Source organism: Thunnus albacares, chromosome 11, assembly GCF_914725855.1.
Source record: "Thunnus albacares chromosome 11, fThuAlb1.1, whole genome shotgun sequence".
Taxonomy (NCBI): Eukaryota; Metazoa; Chordata; class Actinopteri; order Scombriformes; family Scombridae; genus Thunnus; species Thunnus albacares.
In genome coordinates, this window is record NC_058116.1 from 23,233,159 (window position 1) to 23,248,721 (window position 15,563).

The window sequence follows — 15,563 nt, forward strand, 5'->3', positions numbered from 1 at the left end:
TTTTTTGTTCTATGTAACAATTTCTGATTAAAAAAAAGAAATTGGAAAAAAAAAAGTTCTTACTATTAGTCTGATTTCCTGTAGAATAGCTAGTATGTATTTTTATGTACTGTCTCTGTGTCATTTTAAAGATATTTCTAATGAGTTACTTGTAATCTTTTTGTAGACAAACAACACATGCACTGCCCATTACTGAAATAAGTTTTTTACTACAACTTCATGCCTCCGAAGTTACAACTGTTGATACTTCAAACCAAATTACAATTGATAGTAAGCTGTACAAACCCAAATCGTACAAGAAATGGAGATACAAGAAAGAAACCAAACCTGAGCTGTACTGTCATATCTGTAACATCAAAGAACAAATACACAGAAGTAAGCTGCACTTAATTGAAAAGCCAATCCATAGACTAAGCAGCTGTGTTCTGAAAGCAAACAGCCAGTAAGTGCAAACTGTGAGTGTTTGATTATTCAGTGAGCGTACTGTGGACTAAACACACTATGGAGATGAAGTGGGTTAAATTTGCTTTTTCAGGGTTTATGAATGTATCATATTTCCCTCTTTCTCTCCTAATACTGTTTAAGCCTATTTTTCTCCATCTTTCGCAACACCCCACTTTCCTCATTTCTTCCCAATCCTTTGTCCCATCTCTCTACCCCCCCCCCCCCCCCCCCCCCCCCACTTCTCCTGCTAAACAAACAGACAGATGATGTCATTACTGCAGCATTTGGTTTATCTCCTGGTGACAGACCATAATGCACTGAGCTGTTGACCCCCGCAGGGAATCCAAGCGGGAGGAAGTTAGAAAAGTCACAAGGGGGTATGTTGTGTTTGTGGTTGGGATGTGTGGGTGTGTGTATGTGTGTTACAGCCAACAGATCTCACAGACAGATGCAAATTGTTCTGTGGGATTGAGTATCTCATAAAAGTAACATAAAAGTGCATTGAAACTCCACCTAAACTTTCTCCTGCAGTTTCCCAGCAGCCATCTGCAGATGCCATTGAACACACCTCTATTGCATATAATAAAGATCAAATTGATTTAAAGCACTGATTCTTAAAACAGCAGTATTTGTGTAAAATTATTCAATCAAGTGAACTCAATACCTTAATCAATTAATTTAAGTTGACCAGACCACTTATATCTAACATGAGTGTCTTCTGTTTTCCTATATTTTGGAGAATTCTCTTTTCAACTATGTCAGTATGATTCATAGTTTCTAATTGCAACAGTGGTGAGTTTTCTAGTTTGACTGATGGTTAAAAATATTCAAAATGTTCAAAATATTGAACTTTCAGTATGAGTAAATAGCACATAGTTTGTTATGGTATGGATTGGGATAGGTGGTCAGTCTCACTCTGTTAATACCCCTGTATGTCAATTACCACTCTGATAAAGCCAGCATCCATATTAGTTAATATCTATTTGTGAGATAATTGTGCAAGGCAGTGGTCACCATCCACAAGCAGTTTCTGCAGTGTATTTGGCATCAAAAGCATGAGCCATTCTCTCTATATCTGCTTTCAGCAATTACATATTGTTACCGTATTTTATTATATTGATCATAGAAATTGGATCATTTAATTAAGCTGGTGAGTGTTGTTTGCTTGGCCAAACCTTTCTCCTAGAAATTAAGTTTATTTACAACTAATTTCAACAGTAAATACATTTTGGGGTTTTTTATTGACGTACTGAGGAACATTGTTAAGTAACGTATGAGGCAAGTCGCAAAATGTTGATACTGAACATATCAGTAAAATGTTCACTGACAATGTATTTCATTTGTTGTCTTATAATATCCGCTCATAGCAGTTGTGGTCTTGGCTTGGTAGAGAAAAAATCTGCAATAACTTGAAGTGTGAGACATGATATTTTTGTTCTATTTACATTTAACCAAAACAACAATCTTTCTCTAACCTTGACCAAAGTGCTATTGTTGCCTAAACCAAACCACACACAGAACTGATGAGAAACATGGTGCACTTTGTACATCCCCCAACCACTCTAACCACCTCTGTTTGACTTCTTTGCAGTGAAAAAGAAAATGTTGCGCCTCCTTCACTCAAAAAAATGTTTGCCTTTGAACATAATCCAATGTAACTGGGAAAACTAAATAGCAGTACGTAATTTGGGACACAGGGTTGGCTTGGCAGCATAGTGTGCAATTATAGGAGGAACGCAGCTAATAGCAACTCAACAAGCTGCATGAAATAGCATCATTACAAGTTAGATGAGAAGTGATCCATTTCACCCTGCACCCTACTATCTATCTCACCGATATAATCAATGACTGCATGGGTGAAATGTTAGTTTTAACATGTTGCAATTTCTGTTCTGCTGCTTTAGGGTGGTGCTAATGTTTCTAGAGAAAAGCTATTTTGTGAATCAAGATTACAGCATTTTGGTGACGTTCTCACTCACACATTCACATTAGAGCTGTGTCTTAAGTTTGCCAAAATCATATGCAGCTATTTCTGTCATTCATTTATTGTGATCTAGAAAAGGAGATGTAACATTGTTTACATTTTCTGGAAAAAATTAACTTGGGGTCCAATTTTAATCTTACTGTTACCCTGTTTTTAGTTCAGACCCAGACACAAACACTGTCTTAATTTATGTGCAGAGGCTAAAATCACTATATATGGCAGAAGTTTTTGTTTTCATAAGTCTGAGCCTGCGTCTGAAATTTCGGTTGCACAAATCAACCTCATGTTTCTTTTTTTGTGTTGGTTCCCAGATTAGGTTTCATACACAGAATTTCTTCTGGATGACAATACTTTGTTTTTCCTGCCTTTGGTAATTGCAGTAAATAGACGCAAGAAGGGGGTTTTGGAATGTAAACTTCCTGACAGATTGAAAAATTGTACCATGTATTGGCGGTTGAATGGACTAAAATCTCTTTGGACTGCAAACAAAAAAAGATGCATTAGCCCAGACAATGACCTATCTGACCCTGCTGTCCCCCATCTGGCCTGTAAATAGTTAACATCCTTATTTGCATATGTGTATGTGCAGGTTTTTGAACAAGGCTTATGCAGGAGATAAAGATATCAGAAAAATGCCTGTAAAATGTGTAATTTATTTAAATATGTTTCCGAGTAGCAAAATGTAACGTCACATAAGAATCACAGGGAAGTTATGTCCACATTTTTCATGCTTACAAGCGATCAAAATAACAACTATTTTAAGATGTAGAAGTACAATTTTAATGGAATGGATTTCTAACTATTGATTGTTTTCCCAGGACTAAATAAAGGTACAAAGCTCATGTTACCACGGGAAATTCAGATGAAGGTTTCCATGGTTACCCTCTAACACTTGTGAGGAATTCCAGAGTCATAACTTGACTGGAGAGTAGAAAGCACCAAAAGGAAAAGGGGGGGGGAAGTGAACCAGACTGAATGGAAGAACGAGGTAAAGAGAAAAAGTGAAAGAATTAGAATGAAAGAACGCAACGTCCATTGCCAACGTGCATGAATTTGGTTGGTGTTTGGTTGAGCCATTTCAACATCCTAGAAAAACAGTTACTAAGCGCAGAGGGCATGGAAAGTAGGGACAGCTGGGAAATGATGAATTCCCTCAAACGTCTGAGTCATAGACAGTCACGTTTTACTGTAATTAGAGGTATATAACTACAGATGGAGATGTTTGGGAAGACTTGTGTGTATATGTGTGTGTGTGTGTGTATTCATGTGAGTGTGTGCTGGATGTAGCAGCAAGAGAAACTATTGGCATGGGTGTTTTTCGAGGGATATCTTTCGTTGTCACGCCACATTTTTTCCATTCCTCAGCCACAAGGGAAACCAAAGCTAAAAAAGTTTGTAGATGATACGTGACAACACAATGGACAGTAGACTTACACATCATTTGATTTCACTTCCTTTAGCTACATCTTATTTTTTCACTCTTCATTTTTTGCGTGAGTGTGTTTTCGGTTGTCATGGAAGAAACTTGTAATTTGTTGCATTATGACAACAGCTGGAGGAAGATGAAGTAGCTTTACATGAGCTGTGACATCAACACAGATTATTCCACCTGGCTCAGCAACCCACTCCATTAATGCCATATGATCCATACGACCCACTTGGACATAATACAGATCTGACACAGCACAGTTTTCATATAAGAGAGTGAACACAGATTACTTGACGCAGGTTTTTCGATTAGACACATGCTGCTGTAGTTTGACAGCTCAATGTAGTATATATATATACATATATATATATATATATATATATATATATATATATACATATATATATATATATGTGACAAAGTGGGTGAGAATACACCATTTGTCCCTACTTTCACCATCAATGCCACATAGCTTATAAAATTTAACCATGCTTGTTAATTGTTTGTTTAGCCATATGTTCATGATCAATCTGTAACTTGCAGACACATACTATCCCGGGTTTGTTTGTGGTTTGCATTATGTTTGGTTACAGTTCACATACCAGCAAGATTTTTGGTTAAAATAAAACACCGACAAGTATTGTTAAGTTTAGTTATTGTTTATTGGGTTAGTTCGGCATTTCATAATTCTTACCATACCCACCATGTGCTCCACAGACAAAAGGAAGAGGCACCCAACAATGGCCTGTATTTATACACTGGGTGGCATCATTGGTGATGTCACTGGGTTGGATAATGTGGGGGATGGTAGTAAATTATGTCAAGTAAGTTATTTACTGCGACTTTGATCTGTTTATGTATGGTTGCAAGTGTGTTATATGGTGAGCTATGGAAAAGTGGTGAGGTTGGTAAGATTGAATAACTTCTCTCTTATCTCTTACCTGTTTTTAGGAGAGACATGGGATGTACCTGCAGCAATGGTACAGCCCAGAGCCCAGATTGACTCTGAAGGACTGCTGATGGAAGGGTCTATTTAAGCAGTTGCTTTTTGGCTGTCGGGGGGGTTAGTACATCAGTGTGTAGCTGTGTGCACATGATGATAAGTTAATATAAGTTCAGTTGTTATGAGTTGAGTTTTGATCAGTTAAGCCAAGTTAACTATGTAGTTGTTTTTTTGTTTTTGTAAATATTTTTTTTTTTGTTTTTGTTACATGTGTAGCATGGTGCCACTTTTTCTTGTAAATAAACCACCTTGTGATACCTGGACAAGGTTTCCTGTGTCAGGCTACACCATATATATATATATATATATATATATATATATATATATATATATATATATATATATATATATATATATGCTTGCTGTCTGCTAATGTGTTGCTAATACAACAGTCTAAGTAACTGTTGAATTAAGCTACTGTTAGGATAACTGTTATGTATTTTACTCTTGTGGACCTTACATGCACTGTAGGTTTGTTAGAGTATTAAGTGCTGTCCTTTATGGGGACTTAATGTTGATCTTTACTGGTGATACTTTGTGTCTTCCTAGCATAAACAATATAACTAAGCTAATCTGACAGCTAGAATATACTTTTGTCTATCCAGTTTTTTTTTCCAGTATATTTTTCTGATGCGTAATCAGCATCAAAGAATTTGTCATGTTTTCACGGTGTCACACTTGCTTCCAGTGTAAACCTCAAAAGCAATCTGCTGTTTTTAACCTTCACTGAAAGTGTGTTCAGCTTGCTGCATAGCTGTGCTCCTACACATACAGTGAGGGCAGAAGAACCTCCGTCTTCTCCGTCTGAGTGTTACATCATAACCTGCATGAGTCAGTTTGGTCTGAGTGGAAACCAATGAATGGAAACAGACTGGGATATGCATACACACAGAAGAACACACGCACTCTTCCAGATGGTTCTATAGCATAGTACTAATCTCCCCAGTAGCACTGGAAAGACATCAACTATAGGCTGTTATGACAAGGGCACCAGTGTTCATGCTGATGTAATGTGTATTAATGTGTGTGTACATCTCACTGTGTCATTAATGTGATCAAATGTGGTACTTCATGGTTACACTATGTTGGTGTTCATATGCACATGTATTATCTTTGTACTATATCAAGAAACATTTTTAGTTACTTCAGTAGACATCTGGATAAGCCATCAACAGTTATGAAATCTTTGTTTGGTGAGGAAGACAAAGGGAAGAAATGAAGACTCTGTAATGACTATAATATGATAGGAGGAGGGATGGAAACGTTTAAAACCTTTAATAAATGAAGTTAAAATGGAACAAAGAATTTCGCAAATAAATATCATAATACCCTCCTTCCTCATTGTGTTTGAACACGATGTAACAGTTTGAATTCCTATATGCTTAAGTCTTTGTTGAGGGAGGGGATTTACATCTACTGCACCATGAAAGTAAAGAAGCGTGTGTGTGTGTGTGCAGTAAAAAGAAGAGATTAAGAGAGAGTTTTGGTTCCTTTCATGTCTTTGGAGGGGCTACATTATTAGAAGAGCCTCTGTTCCTTTGCTACCTGTCCAATGAACCAGGGCAGATAAATCAGGTCACTTCTTTTGATGTTGTGCAGTGACCTGCCCCAAAGTATCTGCTCTGCTATCAGAACAGAGGAGCAACTGTTTTGCTTAAAGCCCGGTTCACTTAAAGCTCTTTATTAATCCTTCTGATAACTTATGGCGTAGAGAGACAGGAAAATGAGAAGGGACAAATACCACATTGTTGATGAGTCAGAAAAGAAAATACAACCATGAACTGTAGTTTCAGGATACACTGGGCTCCAGGCCAGTGTGATCCTGACAAAGATAAATGGCGCTTTCTTATCAGTCCATTGCTAAAGCGTCTTATCCTGAACCAGTGGGAACAGAGCAAATCACCACACATATTAGTTTTAACTGTTGTAACCAGCTTTTAATAGTATTACTTGGTGTAAATTAAAATACAGAGCAATGCTTCCCCCAAAATCCACCTACAGTAACCTTGCAGTTCGGTCAAATAAGTTAAAATATATAGTAAATTCAAAGTAAAAAAAAAAAAAAGTCCAAAAATTTTCCCCTTGAGCAACAAATACTGATTCATTTTCCTGTTGCGTCCACCCACTTTGCCTTACGTTTTTTGTGGTTTGTGGTTTGACTTGCGCAGCATTTCCTACACATTTTGAAAACACATAGGTGACCCATGAATTAACAAATGCAAAAGACTCTAACTGGTACCTTCTGTATGACATCTGTGACTGCAACACAAAGATAGATGTTATCAAGATGGAAAACCAAATCACAATGTTTTTTGTTTTGTTTTATCTCAGAATTTTATGTCACTCATGTTCCCCTACTGCAGACTGTAAAACTGAAAGAATTAGTAATTTTTTCAACTCAGATGAACCCAACCAATACCAGGTTAGCTTCTTTGTATCTGTGAGTATCTCACTGTTAGAGCAGTTTAACAAACAGCACAAGGCTGCAATGTTGATTGTTAGATTATGTGTCTAGGGAAAAAAAAAACAATGATTCACCACTTCATGGCCCCTTCTGGAGACTCTTTCCCCACCATAGATGGACATAAACTGCTGGTCTGGGTTTGTGTGTGTTTATGGGGGGGGTGGGGGAGTGGGGCCCAGGCATTGCAAAATTATCGCTTTGTTTTTTGAAACAACACACTGTATGTCCACTGTAAAATGACACTCATTCAAAAGAAACCCCTCACTTTGCCCACCAACAATCCCAACAATACAAAATTTTTCATCAGTAAAAAAGAAAACCACACACACTGTAAAGCCATATATTGGTCACTGATGTAGTCTTATAATCATTTTTATGTTACAAATAACCGTTAGAGACCAGGGGATTATCAAAACATTATTTCCACTAATATGTAATTGTATGCACTTTAAATAGACTGTAAAAACACAACAGTGGCTGTGCAAACAGTGTACTGCTCCATGGGTTCTTTTCCACCAGTGTCAGAGACACTGAAAAATGCTTCCAATGAATCTAACAAAGCAGTGCAGACCTGAGATGGTGTTTTAGTTGCTGCCACAACTGATTTAAAGGTGCCCTGTGGAGTTTTCTTATAAACAAACAAAAGTTATGTTTCCATTCAGTGTTACCCAACAAAACACATTGTGTGTGTTCTTGAGGTCTAACGAACATGTTGAATTCATTTCCTGCCTCATAAAACATAAAACAAAGCTGAACATTTTGAAATTTGCATCGTTTACAACTCTAGCTGACTGTCCTCTTCTGTCTTTTGCTGGCCATTGCTACCTTTCTTGGAGCATTACTGTGTATGTAGATCAGTGATAGTGATCTAGTGATGTAATAGTTGGAAACCGTTGGCAGGACTGTGTATCGTGTCACCTGTGTGCATGTATGCATGCTAGTGCGCCCTCGTGCGCATGCAAAGGAACAAACAACACTCACTCACTCAAAATATTGCTCCAAAGCAATATGAAAAATCTTTGTAAAGATTCTATCATTCAAGTGCATGTTTAAACATTGTTGGCCCACAGTTTGCAAGACCCAACTAAGATTTAAGGTATTCAGTACATGTATGAATGAATCTCTCTCAACGAACCTCAAAAGTGAGCTGATTATAATGAGTCAATATTGTCACTGACTGAATAAGTAGCTTTTAGCTGTGGAGGTCCTCACTGGTGACTGAGAGCACTGTTGTCAGTTCAGCCGCGATTCACAGTACGTTACCTCTTCATTAAAGCATATTAAAAGACCACAATAACCACAGAAAGAACCATAATCTGATAACTCTGTTGTAAATAGTTGGATGTTGAGCTATTAAATTTGTGTGCAGTGCTGAATGCACTCTGAACTAAAGGAAGTCAAAATCAGCACTGGGCCATTTGAATGATGATGCCGGCGTACTTACTGAAGTGCATTTGATCTGTTATGTGGCCGCTTAGCTTAGGAAAAACTGAACAAACTATATAGTCAGTGTCTACAAATCTTTGATTCGTTCCTTTGTTGCAGGACTGACTCTTACAAATGAATGAGAGGGCTGCGTTTTTTCACGCCAGGCTAAAGTTGATCTGAATGCAGTTTTAGGCCACCCTATATATATCAATGAGAGGAGGCTGAATATGGGAGACACTCTCACTGTAAGTGTCTCTGCTCTCCTTCTGTTGCCGCTAGTCCTATTCTCTACAAGTCATAAGGAGTCATAAGGAGATTTGGCTAGATGACCACTGTAAAATCTGCATCAATGCAAGCTTTATCATATCACATCTCACTTTAAAACACAGAATTTGAGAAGGGTCACCTTACAATATCTCAGACATGCACAAGTTAAGTGAAACTGGACTTTGTGGAAACATGGAAGTGGATTTCAGGCCCTCTCCAAGTAGCAACAACTGAGAAGGATATACGAAGATGATTTATCCTACTGTGTTTTGGGATACAGACACTACATGTTAAATCTTGCAAAGAAGAAGTAACTATCCACTAACATTACAGCCACAGTAAATGTGCAACAGTGAAAACAGGAACATGAGTTGTAGCCCTTGTTGCAGATCTCTGCACATGTTGCTCATGATGACACTGTCCTCTCTTAGTTTTGCCGTCTCACGTGGCTCCACAGAGGTGGGGGACCCACCAGAGGAAGAAAACATGGGAAAGACAGGCTATGACTAGATGGTGCCATGCTGAAGACGAGGGGACTGAAGCAAAAAGACATACAGTAGACAATTTTACTCAGACTAGACGAAAAGCATGCTGTAACAGCTATTAATTATATAATGGTCACTGGTATTTTCAGGAAAGAATTTTCTTTCTCTCACATATCCCACTTCTTTCTTTTCCAGTCCAGATTCCCGGCCTGCTCACATGGTTTCTCATATACACTTTTAAACAAAACATTTTCAGCTAATACACTTTTTAGCAAACATCCCCTTAATCTGATTCAATCTTATCTTAATTCTTAATCATGGTTTTCCTTTAATCACAGCTTTTGTATCTCATTGATTTACAACATATGTATCATCTAATCTAACCCCTAAAAGCAGAGCAGCCTGCAAATATTTAATATTTACTCAAAGTGTATGGCGTAGAAGTCCTTGAAGTCAAGTGGTAAACAGTATGAATAAAGTTGCGCAAACCTGTGCTCTATTTGATTTTGTAACACTCTCTAAACGGACATTTAAAACCCTGTTTGGTCCTGACAGGACTTGTTTTATAGCTATTATATAATGTACACTTATAGTGTTTGATAATTAGATATATCCACATTGTGTGTAGATCCAGCTGAGATGCATATCTGACTGAACGCATCTGATATATGTATCAACTTTGCCAATATTGCTTCCCTGCTCACATTTGAACTTGATGGAAACTGACACCGCTTCCAGCAACAACAGCCTTTTATAATCAGCCGTACAGCCACACAGGAGGTTTGCAGCGACTGGAACTGAAGTACTAAAACTGTGTCCAGGTTGGCTGGCAGAGGCATTTGTCTGTTTCAAGCAGCAACTACCACAGCTTGACGTTGACGCAGATGTGGAAGTACCTTAACGTGCAATGCCAAAAATATGGCTGCTAGATGCTGGCTGAAATTGACTCCCTTTTAAAAAGTGTCAACTTCATTTTAGAAATAATAAGTCAATCTTTGTTTTTCAAGTCACTATGGTCTCAATCGCTAAATTCCAGCTCTCACTTTGGAATTATTGCTCCGTTAATAAGATTTGCAGACTTGTAGTAGCTTTATTGTCTGCCTTTTTGGTGTTGATTGACAGTTGGCTCACCTGCTGCTCTATCTGGCTCCAGGACTCGCACTGAGTCGGATTATTGTCACAGTATTTCGGTAAGTTTAATATTACTTGATGATGACACCTGCCCTGTTAGCACAATTTACTTTAAGTAGCTGACATTAGCCCCACAGTGCACTGCCAGGTGTTCCCAGTAAGCTAGCGTTAGCTTCAGTCCAAGGTAGTGGGGCGTTTCCAGAGAGAGAAAGGCAACACTCAGCAATCTTCATTTGGAAGCTCCGGGCTCTAAACAGAAAAGATGGTGCTGACAATAAGCTACGACTCTGGGCTTCAAACCAGCTCCAATGCAAACCAGCGAGTGATGTGACACCTTGCTGCGTCCATCTTTATACACAGTCTATGGTCTGTTTCTTTCTGCGAGGGTAGATTTAATATTAATTTACCCTCTTCCTCTGCTTTCTATTGTCACGTTTGCATATTGTTTCTCTTTTTGTTGCTTACGTCAAGTTACTTCTCCTTATTTTCTGTCACTGCTTTCACTGCTTCTTTCAGCCAATGTTCCCACCCTTACTGCTATCCATTCTTCTTCTTTTTTTTCTCTCACACCCATTGTCTCTTCCTCTTCTTGTCTGTAATCAGTTTCATCCTCCTCCTTGTCTGGTTGACCTGGGTTGATCTGAGAGCTGCAGAGTTTTTATTCATCCTTTTACTGAAACCTCTAATTTGTGTGTGTGTGTGTGTGTGTGTGTGTGTGTGTGTGTGTGTCTACTGTAACTATGTGTGCAAGACTGTGTGTCACACCCAGTTAATACATCGTGATAACAGCAGTATGGGATGAATCTGGATCTGAATCTGGTCCTCAAGGAGTTACAGAAACTGCGTATGTGTGTGTGTGTGCGTCTCATCCAGGAAAACCATCGCTTCACGAGTTGGCCATTATCCAATAAAGATAAACAGTTAATTAGACTTCTGCTGGGGTTGCTAGGCAGAAAACTTATTTCCCCCCAGAGAGATTTTATTTCACATCAAAGAGAAACAGATGCTGCCCTAATTTCTCACGTTTTATCTCTCTTCCTCTTAATTTACTCGTCCCCTCCCCTCTGCTCTCTGTTTTTCTCTCTCCTTTCTCCTGTTTCTCTCTGTTTCTTCATCTTCTCCTCTGTAAACAAACAGAGACAAACCATTTCCGCAACCCAGACATTATGTTAATTTAAACCTAATCTGAAAGTGATATCCACTGTAATCAGTCATATAAACACAAAATTTAGTTTTTAATTTCTTTACATATCCTGTCATTCATCAAAACAGTGCATGTCTTACTTTTGAGGTTAATCTGAGGAGAGCTGCAGGGCTCTGAATAATCCACATTGTGAGAAATTTCCTCAGCTCAAAATGTCTTTATGCATGTCATAATGTTGACATTATGCTGTTGATGGATGAAAAAAATAATTAAAGGCGTTACTCGTGAAGATGCAAGACTTTTACTCAGCAGCAAATGTATGCACACACACGCACAGACAGTAGATGCAGCGAGTATAGCAGTCCCTAATGAGCGTAATTGCACTGACCTAAAAGCATCATGCAGCCCTCATGAGACTCAATTTTCAGATGATGCAGATACAAAATCATGAGAAAGAGAAGTACCAGCCAATGAAGCAAAGGGAAAGAAACCGAGCATTATAGTTACAGTTGAACTTGGCAACTTTTCTGAGCAAGTAGAGGGCAAAAGAAGAGAAAGAGCATGAGACCAAGTTTGGCTTTTTCCTTTTCTCACAGGGCAGGAAGTTTGCCAGACTAGCCCTCTATTCACAATCTGTATATCAGACTCCCCCCCCCCCCCACTCCTCCTTCTCCTCCTCCTCCTCCATTACCCTTCTTTGACATCCCTCATCTCCTCCTCCCTGTCTTTCTTTTTTCAGACATCTATCTTATCCCCAGCCACTTCCTCTGCTCTCACCTCCTCTCCCTCCTCCTCCATTTCTTCTCTAATTTCACCTTCCGCCTGCCCCTATCTGTCCCTCCTCCTCATCCTCCTCTGTATCAGTCTTTTAGTCAAAGAAGAAATAAATGAGGCCTGCAAACTTTGCTTGTGTTCAAGTATAGTCTGTTTTCCATTAAAGTGTGTTTCTGAAATATTAAGATTTTGATGAGCAGTGTCATATTTTTGTAGAACATGCCAAAAAGGAAAGACTACATCTTGTTTTATGTTTTGTTCTTGTTGAAATTCTGCTGAAAATCTTTGTACAAAGACAAAACTGCCTCCAGGCATCTGTGACAGTAATAATCCCCACTGAGCTCAAACAACTTTGAAGAAGATTCAATGAAGATATGAAAGGAGAAAAATTTCTAGCAACTGTCAAGCATCAAGGTATGATTCACCAGTTACTGTACTGTGTATCAAAGACCCTTGAACTATTATTTAATCTCAATAATAAAACAATTTTGTGCATTCATTTTACTTCAAGTTACACATGCAAACTTAATCCTCCCTTTGCTTGGGTCCAACATGATTTCATTGAGAAAGAGAGGGCCTTTTGAGAGACCTAGAGCCAGGCATGATTCATTTATGATACTAAAGGCTTTATGAATCATAGCCAGAGAAAACAAACCAAAAACTCCCTTGCTGTGTTGTCTTAAACACTCTGATCCCAGTGTGGGTCATTAGAGGGGGGTTTCGTATATGTAAGTCTTGTATCAACACTGACTTGAGTTCACACAGAGTGGAGAGAAGGAGCGAGGTATATAGTGAGAGGAGGAGAGGGAGGAAGAGTGAGAGTGTACAGATGCAAAGCATAGTGATGCAATAAAAAAAAAAAGATGATTTGTGGACAATTTAAGAGGTAAGAGGGGATTTCAGATGACTCAAAATGTTTTTACAGCCCATTGTGCTTCACCACACACACAGACACACACACACACACACACACAAACAGACACACACATACATTTCCAAGTTTCCAGCATTTGTCTTAAAATAAACGTATTTCCTCTGCTGGAGGAAAATCTCAGATTTTTAGGAATAAAAGTCAAAAAAACCAATCAAAAAAAACAATCTAAATCATACAGCTGGCTTTAAAAGAAATAATTGAAAACACAAGATTGCCATAGACAACATGAACTTTCAGCTCAAGGAAAAATTGGATTCCAAGCACTAAAATTAGCAGTCATGTGGTTTTCACATGATAGCAGCATGTGTTCTCTCAGGTTTTTTGGTTGCATTGCTTAAAAAAAAAAAAAAAAAAAAAAACTAACAGGCATAACAGCCCCTTAGAACATCTTTTCCATCTGCATCTATTCATCACTTCTTCTCTTCATGCACTTCTAGGTGTGGTTTCAGTATCACTCCCTCTCCGCCTTCATGGCAAAGCAGCTGACTCTACTTTCCCCTTTGCTCTCCTTCATTTCTCTCTGCTTAACCACCACTCGCTCGCTCTCTATCATTTACCATGCCACACTGGGAAAAGCCTCCTTTTTGATGGGCCTACCTCTGTGTGTGTGTGTGTGTGTGCGTGTGTGTGTGCATGTGTGTGTGTGTGTGTGCGTTTGTGTGTGTTTAATGCCTCCCACAGGGTAGGGAGGAGCAAGGTTTTTGAGTCAGATAGGATGCTGAGCCAACTGACATTCATGCAAAGAAACACTCACACACACAGACCCACAGAAAGAAAGAGAAAAGCTACTGCAGCTCAGAGATAATACTAATCATACCAATAATATGTTTAACTTTTGTGTTATATTGTATTTATACTTATCTTAAGGGATATAGCTAGCTCTTTGAGAAATTTACAATGTAGTAGAGTCTAGAGTTTGTGATATGTAGCACAACAAGATAGCTAAGCATAAACACAGTGGCATCTGTCTTACTCAACGGAAACTGTAATGCTCTTATTTGACTTTGGAGCTGTTTCTAAACAAACTAACGTGCCCATACTCTTCATGGCGAAGGAACGTGTCACCCAGTGCAGCGTAGTGACTGTCTGACTTGTTTTTAATAGTTTTTGGACAACATTGGACCACACAGAAGAATGAGATAAATCAGGCTTACTTTTATACTTCCAAGTAGGATTGATTCATTGTTGGTTTGGCTATGCACAAGATTTGTTGACAATAAGAAAAATATATAGAAAATAGCCAGCGGGGTGTGCCTGAATACAAATAAGTTATTCGGCAAAGCACAAATAATGTTTTTTTGTTTTTTTTAACGAACATTTTAAAAATTATTTGTTTTCGGGAAGAAAAAAAACCCACGTCAAATACCAGCACGCAGGTCGGTTACATCGCTATCTCAGTCTCTGTCCTATGCTCCACTGTTACGTCTCTCAGCAGGTCACATCCACCTGCTACATGACGCACATTTCCTAATTTGGACATCAGTCCTGGAGTTGGGGGTGTTCCCCAGAGATAAAGCTGAGCTACTGACACACGTGAAATGCTCCCAAGGGAACACTTCATGAACACTTACAGTAACACTTTAATTTTCTAAAATTAAAAGCATAATAAAAACAAAAACTGGATTTTTAAGCCTCTTTCCACTATTATTCTAATACAAATACAAATACAAATAATTTTTCTGCCTCAACAAATACATATACAAATACAAATACTGGACCCTCTGCACATCCCTAATAGCCAGCTATATCCTTTAAACAGATTTAAAAATTACCTATCCTTACTCATACACTTACATGTATTCCAATAATGATATTATAACTAGCTGCACACTGAACATAGTTTCGTGCACACAGCACAGTTTTCCTGTTCACTGAGTTATTTTTGACATCTTGGGTGCACTTACTTTGGGGTTTTACGGCCAGATAAAATTTCAAATCTATTTGACTATCTCAATGCTTGTGTTTCTTGTTCCATTAGTTTTGTTATAATGTCACCATGTTCCCACATCTCAGCAATTACTTAGGTGAGTATAGTTCTATGATAACCCATAGAAACGATAGCCAAAGTTACAGAAA